The sequence below is a fragment of the Zophobas morio genome, unplaced genomic scaffold (genome assembly GCF_036711695.1).
Source record: "Zophobas morio isolate AGI-343-1 ecotype UQ-CSIRO unplaced genomic scaffold, CSIRO_AGI_Zmor_V1 ptg000033l, whole genome shotgun sequence".
Taxonomy (NCBI): domain Eukaryota; kingdom Metazoa; phylum Arthropoda; class Insecta; order Coleoptera; family Tenebrionidae; genus Zophobas; species Zophobas morio.
Window position 1 is genome coordinate 1,750,708 of NW_026972138.1, and position 16,241 is coordinate 1,766,948.

The 16,241-nt window shown below is 27.6% G+C and overlaps 1 protein-coding gene across 3 annotated transcripts in view; it reads right to left on the reverse strand.

Annotated features, from left to right (window-relative positions):
• Positions 1–16,241, reverse strand: part of LOC135139703 (adipokinetic hormone/corazonin-related peptide receptor variant I-like) — a 243,025-nt gene that overhangs the window by 101,923 nt on the left and 124,861 nt on the right. The gene's annotated exons all lie outside the window — the stretch shown is intronic.

Here is a 16,241-nt window from a genome sequence, read left to right on the forward strand (position 1 = left end):
CAATAATTGATGACTCCATAAATAACAATCTCATTAAGTCGGCTCAAATCATGCAGAAAAACGGCAACGCTTACGACGATTTTAATTACGCATAAACAATCGCTCGCAAAAAATTCATTAATGGGGATGTTTGGGGTCAAGGAACACTCGTGAATGACAAACAAGTGCTCGACGGGGCTTTTTATTAAGGGACGGCCAAGACAAATTTTGTGCGCAGTTTTGGCTCGATGGGAGATGGTTTAATGAAATTTCAGCGGCGAGTGTGTTGCTTTGTATTTTTTATTTTAGGGGGAGTATTGATTTGGTTCGAGTAACACTCGGAACGTCGTTAATGAATTTGGCATTAAACAGTCGAAGCTGGGGGCCTTTTCATAATTAATTAAGGCCGTTTAATTTTTTTATTTGGGTCTGAATATCAGTCGTCGCTGATTTACAACACAGCGGGGCACCTTAAGCTCACTTCACTTTGCTTAGTCGTGACTTCGCAACAAATGTTGACGAACTGAAATTCGTTAAAGAATTCATTAAATGGATCTGGTAAGTCAACGGACACTTAATCTTCACGAAAAACAAATCTTCAGAGTTTATTGCCACTAAGAAAGACAAATTCGTGTGGGACACCAGTGGCGTGGTCGCCGACAGGAAAAACTACAATAATAATAATAAAAATCGGTCGAAGGTTATTTCGACAGTACTTTCTTCGCCCTTAAAGTGTAGCCTAATTTTATCTTATATGCTTTAGAAAAATATCCATAAATTGAAAAATCGAAAAATGTTAAATTCAAAAATTTGACGGGTCGAAAAATAGAGATACGAAGAATTGAAAAAAACGAAAAATCGGAAAGCAAGAAATCAAAAAATCTAAAATTTAAAGGACTACAAAATTAAGATAAAAAGTAAAAGTCAAAAATTCAAAAATTGAAATCAAGAAAATTTGGAAATAGAAAAACTGAAAAATCGAAACATCAAAAAATTGGAAAATTGCAGTGTCGAAAAGACGAAAAATCGAAAAAAATGAGAGAGAAAAAGATCAAAAAATCGAGCCATTGAGTTTTCGATTGTTCGATTTATTGACTTTTGATGATTCGAGAAGTCGAAAAATTGAAAAATCGAAAAATCCGAAACCGGGAAATCGAAAAACCGAAAGAAGAAGAAATCGAAACATCAAAAAACTGAAAAATCTAAAAATCGGAAACTTGAACAGTTGAAAAAGTAAAAACCAAGAAATCGAAATAGGAGAATTGAAAAATTCCAAAACAGAAATATCGAAAAATTGAGAAATAAAAAAATTGAAAAATCGAGAAATGGAAAATTCGAAAAGTTGAATTGAGAAATCGAGAACCAAAATTTAAAAGATCGCAAAAATTGAAAAAACCAATTAATTGAAAAATCGAAAAATTGTAAATGGAAAATCCTGTTTGCAAAATATAAAAAATCTGAAAATTGAAGAACTAAAAAGTGAAAAATCGGGAAATTGAAATTTACAAACAAGAAATCGAGCAATCGAAAAGTTAAAAATTCGAAAACTGAAAAATTTTAAGTTTAAAAAATCAAAAAACTGAAAAATCGAGAAATCTAAAAGCGAACAATTGAACAATTGAAAAACTGAAAATTGGAAACTTTGAAAAGTTAATAAATTGAAAAATCAAAAATTTTAAAGTTCGAAAAATCGAAAGAACTGAAAAATCAAAAAATCGAGAAATCGAACAACTGAAAAACTGAAAATTGGGAGCTTTGGAAAGTCGATAAATTGAGAAATCAAAAGCCAAAATTCAAAAAATCTAAAAATTGAAAGCTGGAAATATCGAAGAACTGAAAAATCGAAAAATTGGAAATCGAGAAATCAGAATTCTAAAATTTAAAAAATTGGAAAATTGCAATATCCAAAAATTGAAGAAGCCAAAAATTGGATGCATAATCGAAAAATCGAAAAATGGAAAAATTAAAAATTTAAAAATTTAAGAATTTCATTTCAGAAATCGAAAATGGAAAAATAAAAAGTTAGAAAAATCGAAACTCGAAAATTCTAAATTTAAGATATTAAAAAAAATCGTAAAAATTGGAAAATCGAAATGCCGGAAAGTCGAAAAGTCGGAACATCAAAGGAATGAGAAATCGAGCAATCGAAAAGTTAAAAATTGGAAAATTGAAAAATCCAAAAATCGAAAATCCTATTTGAAAAATATAAAAAATCGCTAAAATTGAAAAATCTGAAAATTGAAGAACTGAAAAACTGAAAAATTGGGAAATTGAAATTTACCGAAACTTGAATGACGAAAATTTAGGAAATCAAATAGATTGAAACATGGAAAAAAGGGAAGAAACATCAATAGAACAAGAAATCGAGCATTCGAAAAGCTAAAAATTGGAAAACTGAAAAATTTTAAATTTAAAAAAATCAAAAAACTGAAAAATCGTGAAATCTAAAAGTGAACAATTGAAGAATTGAAAAACTGAAAATTGGAAAGTTCGATAAGTCAATAAATTGAAAAATCAAAAATTAAAAATTCGAAAAATCGAAGAATTGAAAAATCAAAAAACGAGAAACAACTGAAAAACTGAAAATTGGGAGCTTCGGAAAGTCAACAAATTGAGAAATCAGAAACTAAAAAGAAATCGCAAAATTTGAAAATCCAGTAAATTGAAAAGCGAAAAATTTAAAAATTCGAAAAATCGAAAAATTGGAAATCGAGAATCCTAAAATTGAAAAATTAGAATTTTCAACAATTAAAGAACTCAAAACTTGAATAATCGAAAAATTGGAAAATCGAAATGCCGGAAAGTCGAAAAGTCGGAACATCAAAAAATGAGAAATCGGGCAATCGAAAAGTTAAAAATTGGAAAATTGAAGATTTGAAACTTTTAAGTCTATAAACTGAAAAATCGAAAACCAAAAATTAAAAAATCGCAAAAAAACAATAAATTGAAAATTCAAATATTTAAAAATTCGAACAATCGAAAAATAGAAATATCCAAGAACTGAAAAGTCGAACAATAGAAAAATTGAGAAAACTGAAAATTCGAAACTTTGAAAAGTCAACAAATCGGGAAATCGAAAACCAAAATTTATATAAATTTAAAATTTCGAAAAATCGAAAAATGGAAATAAAGAAGAACTGGAAAACTGAAAAATTGGACATTGAGAAATCGAGAATTCCAAAATTTAAAAAATTAAAAAATTAGAATATCCAAAAATTAAAGAAGCCAAAAATTGAATGCATAATCGAAAAATCGAAAAATTGAAAAATTAAAAATCTAAAATAAAAAAATTGAAAAATTAAATCGAAAAATCGAAAACTTGAAGAGTTGAAAAACTAATAATTCGAAACTTTGAAAAGTCGACAAATTGAGAAATCGGAAACCAAAAAAAAATCGCAGAATTTGAAAATCTAGTAAATTGAAAAATCAAAAATTTAAAAACTCGAAAAGTTGAAAAATAGAAATATCGAAGAATTGAAAAAATCTTAAAACTGGAAATCGAGAATTCTAAATTTTAAAAAATTGAAAAATTCGAATATTCAAAAATTAAAGAACTCAAAAATTGAATAATCGAAAAATCGCAACATCGAAGATTCTAAAAATGGAAAAATAAAAAAATTGAAAAATCGAAAATCCTAAATTTGAAAAATACTTAACAAAAAATTGCAAAAATTGAAAATTGGAAAATTGAAGAACTGAAAAACTGAAAAATCGAGAAATTGAAATTTACCTAACTTGAATGGCGAAAATTTAGGAAATCAAATAAATTGAAACAGGGAAAAATGAGAAAAATATAATAAATTATAAATAAATTATAAATAAATTAAAATTTATAAAATCGAAAAACTGAAAAATCGGTGAATCTAAAAGTCGAACAATTGAAGAATTGAAAGACTGAAAATTCGAAACTTTGAAAAGTCGACAAATTGGGAAATCGAAAACCAAAATTTAAAAAATCCAAAAATTGGTAAAAAAAATTTCAAAAATTGCAAAAATGGAAACATCGAAGAACTGAAAAACTGAAAAATTGGAAATCATGAATTCTAAAATTTAAAAAATTGAAAAATTAGAATATTCAAATATTAAAGAACCCAAAAACTGAATAATCGAAAAATCGAAAAACTGAAAAATAAAAAATCTAAAATTAAAAAATTGAAAGTTTGATAAATAAAAAAATTGAAAAATCGAATAATCGAAAACTTTGAAAAGTCGACAAACTAAGAAATCGAAAATCAAAATTTAAAAAATCGTTTAGCAAAATTTGAAAAATCAGTAAATTGGAAAATCAAAAATTTTTAAATTTTTGATTTTCCAAAAATACTTTAAAAATAGAACTACCGAAGAACTGAAAAATCGAAAAATTGGAAACCGAGAATTCTAAAATGTAAACGATTGAAAAATTAGAATATACAAAAATTAAAGAATTCAAAAATTGAATATGTAATCGGAAAATCGCAACATCGAAAAGTCGAAAAATGGAAAAATCGAAAAATCTCAAATTTGAAAAATATAAAAAATCGCAAAAATTGAACAACTGAAAAATCTTCGAAATTTGAATGACGAAAATTTAGGAAAACAAAAAACTGAAACAGGGAAAAGGGAAGACACATCAAAAGAACAAGAAATCTAGCAATCGAAAAGTTATGAATTGGAAAACTGAAAATTTTAAAATTTTACAATTGAAAACTGAAAAATAGAAAAATTGAAAAATCGAGAAATCTAAAAGTCGAACAATTGAAGAATTGAAAAATTGAAAATTCGAAACTATGGAAAATCGATAAATTAAGAAATCGAAAATCAAAATTTAAATATCCAAAGTCTGAAAAATCAAAAATTTAAAAATTTAGAAATCTTAAAATTGAAATATGGATGAACTGGAAAACTAAAAAATTGGAAATCGAGAATTATAATTTAAAAAATTAGAATATCCAAAAATGAAAGAAACCAAAAATTGGATAATCGGAAATTCGGAAAATCGTAAAGTCGAAAAATTGAAAAATTAAAAAATTGAAAAACTAATTAACCAAAAAATCGAAAACTTGGAGAGATAAAAAACTGATAATACGGAACTTTGAAAAATTCGCAAAATGGGAAACCAGTAAATTGAAAAATCAAAGATTTAAAAATTAGAATATTAAAAAATTAAAAAACTCACAAATTGAATAATCGAAAATTAAAAGATTGAAAAATCAAAAAATCGAAACTTCTACATTTAAAAAATTTAAAAAATCGCAAAAATTGAAAATTCGGAAAATTCACAAACTGGAAAACTGAAAAATCGGTACATTGAAATATACCGAAAGTTAAATGAAAAAATCAAAAAATCAATTCATCGAGAAATTGGAAAATCGTAATACTCAAATATCGGAAAATTGTTACATCTAAAATTTTTCAATACTGAAATATCGAAAAATTGGAAAATCGAAATGCCGAAATGTCGAAAAATCGAAACATCAAATGAAAGGTTAAACACTGAAAAATTGAAAAGTTTTAAATTAAAAAAAATCGATAAGTAAATTGAAAAACTGAAAAATCGAGAAATTGAACATACAAAAAAGGGAAATTTGGACATCTCGGTAAATCGAAATAAATAAACGAAAAATCTAAAACCGAAAACTCAAAAAATATAGAGATCGAGAAACGGAAACATCAAGAAACTTCAAAAATTCAAAAAATGGAAATATCGAAAAAAAGTCAAAGTTGAAATCAATTAATTGGGAAACTGGTAAATCATTTTCCAAAGTGAAATATCGAAAAGCTGACAAATTGCATATCTAAAATTTTGATTTTTATTAAAAAAATCTCGATGTCTGAGAAAAAAATTCAAGACGGATTCAACCACAAGTTCAGGACTATGTTTTTTTTTAAACATTTATAAACATTCGACAAAATTGTAGCATCAATTCCAGAGGGGGCATGAACGGATAAATTTTGAATAACCGTTTGCAAGATTTTTTAAACTTAAATTGTAAAAGTCTGTTATACAATTTCGAATTTTGTTACAAAAATCTGCACAGTCGGGAAATAATAATCACAATAACATGTATTGTGCCTAAAAACATTGTTGCAGTGTTCGCACTCTTCAAACAAATTAAAACCAAAATTGACATTGCTGCTTTTACGACGTCGATATTGAACAAAAATCTCGTTTAATTTGTATAAAAATATTGAACATGCACTGCATTCACAAACAAAAAACCAATCAGTTTTCGTCATTAAACTATGAATGCAGGAAAATTGGGTTTTCTGAAATTGTAAGTTATGAAGTTCTGATTATTATTATATTTTTATTATATCCACCTAATATTGCAAAGTTATGTAGATGGAAGTTAAATATTTAAATTGAGGAAATGTGTAAAATAATTATAACACATCAACAAAAACAAAAAACAAAAATCCTCGTTTTGTCTTCTATCGAACTGTTTCGCCCGGCGCATCCACCATATTTACCGCCGAAGCGCAAATAAACCTCTTCCTGTTTTAAAATAAAACCAGTTGTGTCCGCATGACTCCACCGCCACCCCTAGAAAAATAAACCCCGCTTCGGAATTATCACCGCGGAAACGCCGCCCCCGCCCCGACAAAATTTAATCTGTTTGATGTTTGACTCGAAAAGATAACCTGCAACCCGCAACTTCGGTATGCAAAAATTCGTCGCTTCCACACGTGCTAATTAAAATGAATGCGCACGTTTGCGGCAAAAATTAGTTATTTATGAAAATTTCGCCCTTTCGAAATAAAAAACATACGCATTTCTCGGCTTCGCCAATATTACGCGATAAGAAATTACAACTCAGCGGGTATCTGATAAAATTGAGTTAGGAGATGGATTTTTCTGGCGAGAATATATTAATATTTTTGCCGGTTGTTCGGGGAGTTGGAGATGAATTCGCAACGTGGAGACTTTCTCATTATATTCTTTGTTGGACGTTTTGTAAAACTAGCCTAATTTGGCGGAAATTCGCGACGGAGCTGCGAACGACGCGATAAGAGTGATCGATTCGAGTGCTTAACGAAAACGCTACTAAATTTACAAAAAACTTTTTTTTTTATTTATTTAATGTGCTCCCGAGATGAATCGTAATCTTTTCCTGGGACGATAAAGTTGCGCACGAACCAAAAAAGTGCCATGTGCGATGCGGAAAAACGAATGTGGGTCAGAGTATCTCGTAATATTTTCGAGACAAGTTTTTCGTCTTTTATCTTTATTTGAAAATATTTATTATTCCGAAAACATACCAGGAGTTTTCCCGACGAACCCGCCCGCACTTTTCTTAAAAGTAGCATTATTACTAGTTCCTCTGTGATCCTTGAGGCTTCGTTTCAAAGCGCTCCGCTGCTATTATAAAAGAATAATTTATGATTTGAACCTTTGCCATAACAGCTTCACACAAATATTTTATCCTTTGTAGCGCAATTGCTTCGTGGAATTTCAAAACAAACCTCATAAAGGAATGTGGAATTAGCTGCTGAACCTTAGTTGCGTTTCATATCCTTCCTGTAATATCAACATGATGTATTGCTCGTTTCAATTAATAAAATGCCATGCATTTAGGAAAACATTTCTGCACGAAATTAAAATTTTTAGGTCGATGAATTACGAGTCTTGTCATTTTCGAGGAAGTTCCTAGAATATTTAGTTTTAGGTGGGTCTTGCTAGAGGGGTGAATTTCTTTGTTGTTTCGAGTCCGAGAGGTTGCAAGACATAATCAGAATTAAGGCGGCAGCAAGCTTACATTAATATTAATTTATCTGATTAATTATTACAGCAGATTTGCATTAAGGAAGAAAAGGGAAAAATGGGGCCGCCAAAGGTGGCTCATACAATGAGAAAACTTCGCTATTGTTGAGAGGTTTCAGATATTAAGTATTCATGGGTGCAAGATTTTTATAAGTTGCTAGGGTTAATACACTTTTAAATTAGAATGCTAAGTTATTTTCTTGGGAAATAATTACAAAAACTCTGAATGATTTTTCTTTGTTTTATTTTTATTTCCCGAGCGTAAGTTACGGAAGGATTGGAATCGAGAATTGACTGGCTACTTTAATGTTTTCTTAATGTTTCATGACATCTAGAGTACGAAAAATAGGTCTCTTGTTTCCGTCTGTCTGTCCGCAGTGTGTCGAATTTTATTACAAATTATTCACTTTTCGATTTCTGGTTTTTTCAACTTTCGATTTTTCAGTTTTTCCATTTCTCAAGTATTTTGTTTCTTGATTTCCCGCTTTTACGATATTCCAGTTTTAACTACGATTTTTCAATTTTTGATTTTTAAGTTTTTTATTTTCAAAATTTCAATTTTTGGCTTTTCTAAATTTTCGATTGTCCATCGAATTCCCGATTTCTCCATTAATCAATTTTTCGATTCTTTGAATTTCGAATTTTCAATTTATGAATTCTTCAATTTTTCGATCTTCGATTTTCAGTTTTTCGATTTTGCAGGTTCTTGATTTTTAAATTTTTTGTTTCTTTAAAATTAGGATTTTTGGACTTTGGTCTTTCGACTTTTTAATTTCACGATTTTTGAATATTTCGGTGTTTTGAACTTTTCAATTTTCTGATTCATCAATTTTCGATTTTCTAATTTTTTCATTTTTCAAAGTTTCAATTTTTGAGTTCTTTAAATTTTCAGTTTGTCCATCGATTTCTCGATTAATCAAATTTTCGATTTCTCGATTTTTTAATTTCAGTTTTTCGATTTTGCAGGTTCTTGATTTTTCAATTTTTTGATTTTTTAATATAGCGATTTTTCGAATTTCTTTTTTTGGACTTTTCGATTTCACGGTTTTCCCAAGATTTCGATGTTTTCAAATTTTCAATTTTTTGATTTTTCTATTTTCGATTTTTTGATTTTTTTTTGAAAATTTCAATTTTTGACTTTTCTAAATTTTCAATTTGTCCTTCGAATTCTCCATTTCTCGATTAATACATTTTTCGATTTCTAGATTTTTTAAAATTCGATTTTTCCGTGTCTCAGTTTTTCAGTTCTTCGATTTTTCTATTTCATCAAGTTTCCCAAATTTTTAATTTTAGATTTTCCGTTTTTATTGAATTTTAAAATTTTGAAATTTTTCGATTTATAATTTTTCCTTTGGGATATTTCGATTCCTCGATTTCTGGATGTTTTAAGGCCTCGAATTCTCGATGTTTCAATTTTCCAATTCTCGGTTTTTCAATTTTTCAGCTTTTCGATTTTTGGATGCAATTTTTCGATGTTTCCATGTTTTTAATATTCCAATTTTCTGATCCCTCGATTTTCGATTTTCTGATTTTTTTATTTTTCAAAATTTCAATTTTTGAAAGTTCTAATTTCGATTTTTTCAACGAATTCCCGATTTCTGGATTAATAGATTTTTCAATTTCTCGATTTTTTGAATTTCGATTTTTCGGTTTTTCAGCAGTTCATTAGTTTTTCGATTTTTCGATTTTGTAGAAATTCTTGATTTTTGAATTATTTGATTTTTTTAAATTGCGAACTTTTGACTTTGATATCACGATTTTTCTTCATTATTTCATTGTTTTTAATTTTTCAATTTTCTGATTCTCCAATTTTGAATTTTTTAATGCGTTTATTTTTCAAAATTTCAATTTTTGACTTTTCTAAAGTTTCGATTTGCTTAATCGAATTCTCATTTAATCGATTTTTCGACTTCTCAATTTTTTGAATTTCGATTTTTCAGTTTTTCAATTCTTCAGTTTACCAATTTTTTTTTTTCAATTTTTTTTATTTTTTAAAATTGCGATGTTTTCGATTTTTCAGTTTTTTGCTTCTTCAATTTTTCGATATTTCAATCTTAGATTTCTCAATTTTTCAGTTTCGATTTTTTTGTTTTTAAATTTTTCGAATTTATACATTTTTGACTTTCGATTTTTCGATTTCTCTAATTCTCGATTTTTTATTCTTCTGTATTTTTTCGATATTTAACATTTTAGAAGTTTCGATTTGTCGAATATTCAGTTCCTTGATTTCTTTATTTTTGAATTTTTTCGAATTATTTATTTCAAAATTTTCAATTTTTTTATGTTTCGTTTGAATTTTTTTGATGATTCGATCACTCAATTTTTTCATTTTTCGACATCTCTGTATTAGAGATTATTGAAATTTTCAATTTATCGATTTTTAAAATTTTTGAGTTTTCCAATTTTTAAAATTTTCATTTTTGTTTTATTTTCCCATTTTTCGATTTCTCAAGTTTTCACGGTTTCGATTTTATAGATTTTAAATTCTTCAATTTTTTTTAATATTTGATTTTTCGATTTTTAAAAAAAAAATTAATTTTAAAATTTTGAAATTTTTCAATTTATAATTTTTTCTTCTTTTAGGGCTTTGAGTTCTCGATGTTTCAATTTTTCAGCTCTCGGTTTTTTTTTTGGATCCAATTTTTCCATGTTTCCGTGTTTTCAATTTCTGATTCTTCAATTTTAAAATTTCAATTATTGATTTTTATAAATTTTCGATTTATCCATCGAATTCGCAATTTCTCGATTAATGGATTTTTCTATTTTCAATTTTTCCATTTTGTAGATTCTTGACTTTTCAATTGTTTGATTTTTTGAAATTGCAATTTTTCGACTTTTCGATATCACGATTTTTCAATATTTCATTATTTTCAATTTCTCAAATTCTGATTCTTCAGTTTTCGATTTTTTTAATTTTTTATTTTTCAAAATTTTAATTTTCTAAGTTTTCGATTAGCCAATCGAATTTTCGTTTAATCGATTTTTCGACTTCTCGATTTTTTGAATTTCGATTTTTTTTGTAAATTTTTCGGTTCAATTTTGTCGATGATTCCATGTTTCGATCTTTTGATTTTTCAACTTTTCTGTCTTAGACATCGCGAAATTTTCAATTTTTCGATTTTTAAAATTTTTGGTTATTTATTTTTAATGGTTTTTGATTTTCCCATTTCTCGATTTCTCAACTTTTCAATGTTTCTATTTACTATTTATCAAATTTTCAATTCTTCAATTTTTCGATTTTTCTATCTTGCATTTCTGCGGTGTTTCAATTCTCAATTTATACGTTTTTCGATTTTTTATTTTTCAAGTCTTCGAATTTTTTAATTTTAGATTTTTTGATTTTTTCCGATTTTTTGTACTTTAAAATTTTGACATTTTTCAATTTATAATTTTTTGATTTTTGGATAAAATTTTTCGATTTTTGGATACAATTTTTCGATGTTTCGATTTTTCAATTTTTCAACATTTCAGTTGTGTCTTCTCAATTTGTAATTTTGGATTTTTCGATTTCTTGTTTTTTGATTTTTCACTTTTTCGATTTTTCAATTTCTTAATTTTTACATTTCGCCATTTTTCAATTTTTTAATGTTTCAATTTCCCGGCTTTTTAATTTTTCATGTTTCAATTATCGGATTTTTTAAATTTCCGATTGCTCGATATCTCGGTATTTCCATTGTTAAATTTTTCAATTTCTAATTTTTCGTTTGGGCTTTTCGCTTTCGCAATTTTTTAATGATTAGATTTCTACATGTTTCAATTTTTCAGTTATTCGATTGCTCGCTTTTTCGATTTTTCGACTTCTCGATATTTCAATTTTTCGATTTTTAGAATTTTTGATTTTTCGATTTCTGGCTTTTTTGATTTTTCGGTTTTTAGATTTTTCATCTTTTGTAATTTATTAAGTTTTACATTTCTCGATTTTTCAATTTTTCGATTTTTTGATGTTTCGATTTCTCGACATCTCCGTATTTTCATTTTAAAATTTTTCAGTTTTAATTTTTTCTTTGGGCTATTTCGATTTCTCATTTTGTTCATGTTTCGATTTGTAAATGTTTCAAATTTTCAATTATTCGATTTCTCGCTTAATCGATTTTTTAAATTTTAGATTTTTTGATTTCTCATTTTTTTTGATTTTTCAAGTTTTCGAATATTTTAATTTTAGGTTTTTCTATTTTTTCAATTTTTTCAATTTTAAAATTTTGATATTTTTCAATGTATTGTTTTTTATTTGGGCTATTTCGATTCCTCGATTTCTAGATTTTTTAAGGCTTTGAGTTCTCGATGTTTAGATTTTTCAATTCTCGGTTTTCTGATTTTTTCATTTTTCAAAATTTCAATTTTTGATTTTTCGAAATTTTGAAATTGTCCATCGAATTCTCGATTTCTTGATTAATAGATTTTGCGAATTCTCGATTTTTTGTAATTCGATTTTTCGGTTCTTCAATTTTTCGATTTTTCGATTTTCAATTATTTGATTTTTAAAATTGCGATTTTTCGGCTTTTCGTTTTTTCGACTTTTGGATATCATGATTTTTCAATATTTCATTGTTTTCAATTTTCTGATTCTTCAGTTTTCGATTTTCTTGATTTTCAATTTTTCGAATTTTAAAAATTTTTGATTGATTTTTCGATTTCCCTAATTCTACATTTTTTTAATTTTTAGATTTTTTCGATATTTAAATTTTTAGAATTTCCGATAATCGAATTTTGTGGATGATGCCATGTTTCGATCTTTTGATTTTTCTACTTTTCTGTCTTGTAAATGACGAGATTTTCAATTTTTCGATTTTTAAAATTTTTGGTTTTTTAATTTTTCGGTTTTTTCATTTTCCCATTTCTCGATTTCACAACTTTTGAATGTTTCTATTTTTCAAATTCTCAATTCTTCATATTTTCGATTTTTCTATCTTGCATTTCTGCGGTGTTTCAGTTCTCAATTGATACGTTCTTCGATTTTTTATTTTTCAAGTCTTTGAATTTTTTAATTTTAGATTTTTTGATTTTTTCCGATTTTTTGATCTTTAAAATTTTGACATTTTTCAATTTATAATTTTTCGATTTTTGGATCAAATTTTTCGATGTTTCGATTGTTCAATTTTTCAACATTTCAGTTGTGTGTTCTCAACTTGTAATTTTGAATTTTTCGATTTCTTGTTTTTTGATTTTTCACTTTTTCGAGTTTTCAATTTCTTAAATTTTAGTAAAATTATTTTACATTTCGCCATTTTTCAATTTTTTAATGTTTCAATTTCCCGACTTTTTAATTTTTGATATTTCAATTTTCTGATTTTTTTAATTTCCGATTGCTCGGTATCTCGGTATTTCCATTTTGAAAATTTTCAATTTCTAATTTTTCGTTTGGGCTATTCGCTTTGTCGATTTTTTAATGATTAGATTTCTAGATATTTCAATTTTTCAGTTATTCGATATCTCGGTTTTTTGATTTTTCGACTTCTCGATTTTTGGATCCTATTTTTCAATGTTTGAATTTTTTGATATTACCTACAGTTTTTTGATTCTTCATTTTTCAACTTTTGCAATTTCTTAAATTTTACATTTCTCGATTTTTCAATTTTTTGATTTTCGATTTCTCGACATTTCCAGTTTTAAATTGTTCAGTTTTAATTTCCCCTTTGGTCTACTTCGATTTCTCATTTTCTTCGTGTTTCGATTTATAGGTGTTTCAAATTTTCAATTATTCGATTTCTCGGTTTATCGATTTTTTAAATTTTAAATTTTTTGATTTCTCGTTTTTTTTGAATTTTTAAATTTTCCGATTTTGCATTTTCGGAATTTGTTTATCAGACTTAGACCGAAATGATAACGAATGAATAAAAACTAACCAAATTAAACAAAAAAATATTTCCATTAAGAATTCATCCCCTTTGGGTTTGCGGTTGTCTGTCTGCAGGAATATTCCACTTGTCCAATACCTACAAGTAAAAAACTAGCAGCATATAAATAGAACCTAAATTAAATTTGAATCTGGCTTCTTTCCCCAAGAAACAAAGTTCGTAATTTCCGGCCGCTCGAAACCCAGTGTAATCAACAAAATGGAAAAAAAGGTAAAGAAAAAAAGAAAGAAGGGGTGTTAACAAGGTGGATATTTACACTAGGGACAAAAACACGGAAAACCCAGACCAGTAAAGTACAATTTTTCGTGACAGAACGTGCACGAATGCATCAAACTGTTGCAAATAAAGCACATTTATCTTCCCTCATACACACACAATTTTACTCTGTGAATTATTTTTATTTTCCGCGAAATTGGGGGCATTATAATTCTCGACACAAATTTCTTAGAACCCTCCACGTGTCCTACAGCAATATTAGATAACGTTAATTAATGAACACACGCCTCGTAGCACGATGGCGTTTAAAACATTACTAAACTATGCCACTTAACTGCCGATCCCGCAACATTGTTCAACGTATCTGTGGATATTAGATGCAAAACAACTTCAATTATTCCCGCTTTCAGTATCGATTAGCAAGTCTACAATTGGATTTGCGTATCATCTCCCTTCAACCTTCGAAAAAATCCGCCTCGAAAAAACACAAAAACGTAATTAAGTACGTTAGCGTGATGAATTAGCTGCATTAAGTGCCATATGTGGGAGATGAAAATATATGTTTAGTGAAAACTTCCAGTAAAGCTCGTCATCTCTGTTCCTGCCACCACGCACTAGGTGTGGCTTATCCGCCGCCCACACAGTAGTCTTGAACGACCTCCTCACAGTCAACCTTCACCCCCTGAAATAATTAAGCTTCACATGCACCAGAAAATTCACGAAATCTCGAATTTCCCGCCTCCTATCGGTTCGGAAAAACGAAATGACGGACGGAAATCACTCATTATGCGCTTGATTAAACCGCAGCTTGCTCATTTGCACATCGGTGGATCTTTAAATTATTTCCGCACGTTTAAATAAAACTGTAAACAAGTCGGCTAGTTCCATGTGGTTGCGTAACGCATATATTTTCCAATGAAAGGAATTATTTTATCCAGGCGGGTTGTGTGCTTTTGTAAGAGTTCTGCAAAAAGTTGCTTGATTTGTAATGATTCATCCCGTTTTGTAAGCGCGTGCTTACAAAAAAGCCATCTGGAGAGAAACGTGGGAGTTTAAAAAATAAGCGATGGTGCAGCCAAAGAGGTGTTTTGTTCAGGCCGAAAATAGATTTCGTTTTGTAAAATAACCTAATTTTGGTTAGCAGATCGTTTATTGGAGGTGAATTAATTTATTTTGTTTTGTTTAAATTTACAATACTAACTGTATATAATTGTATAATTACATATTACAATTATTTAATTTTAAAATTGCAAAATCGATTGCTTTGAAATCTTGCAAACGTTTTAAGGTTATCGGAAGCATGGTTAATCGTTAGTTAAAATTTATCCGTTCATATTCAGAAATTGATACTATTTTGCGTGTTGAATTTTTATCCTAGGCGTGGAGATGTTGGAAAAAAATCAAAATTGCCCAAGTGTTTTTCGATTTCCCGATTTTTCAAATTCCGACTTTTCAGTTTTTCGATTTTCAGTTTTAAGATTTTTCAGTTATTTGATTCTTCAATTTTTCAATTTTTCTATTTCCGATATTTAATTGACTTGGACTTCTTGATTTTTTCTTTTTTTGATTTTCCCATTTCTCGATTTCTGGAGTTTTCGGTGCTCCGATTGCACGACGTCTCGATTTCTCGATTTTTCAGTTTTTCAATTCTTCAATTTTTCAAATTTTCGATTTCTCGATCTTCAATTTTTTTTCTATTTTTAGTTTTTAGATCTTTCGATACATATTTGAGTTTCAGGATTTTTCAGTTAATGGATGTTTCACTTTTTCGATTTTTCAATTTTCGATTCTTCGTTTTCGATTTTTTAAAGTTTTCGATTTCTAGGGTTCTTATTTTTCGATATTTCAGCTTTACGATTTTTCAGTTGTGTCTTCAATTTCTCGACTTTCTAATTTCTCGTTTTTTCAGTTTTTCGAATTTTCAATTTTTATTCGATTTTCAGGCTTTGGATTTTTCAGTTATTTGGTTCTTCAGTTTTTGAATTTTTGAATTTTTGATCCTTCATTTCGTGTTTATTCTTTAATTTGGTATTTCTCGTAATTTTATTTTTCGATTTCTCTATTTTCCGATATTTATTTGACTTTTCGACTTTTTGATTTTTCCTTTTTTTGATTTCCAGTTTTTAGATTTTTCGATACATATTTCAGTTTTTGGTTATTAAATTCGGTTTCTAAATTTTTTCGATTTCACTATTTCTCGATTTTTTCAATTCTTTAATTTTACAATTTTTCTGTATTTCAAGTTTTCGATTTTTCGATCTTTCAGATTTTTTATTCTTTAGTTTTTTTAGATTTTTTAGTTTTTAAATTTTTCCAAGCACATTTCCGTTTTTGGATTTTTCGAAATTCGCTTCCTAAATTTTTGAGTTTTCGATTTCTCGATTTTCAATTTTTCGATATTTCAGATTTGGGTTTTTTTAGTTATTTGATTCAATTTTTCGATTTTTCAA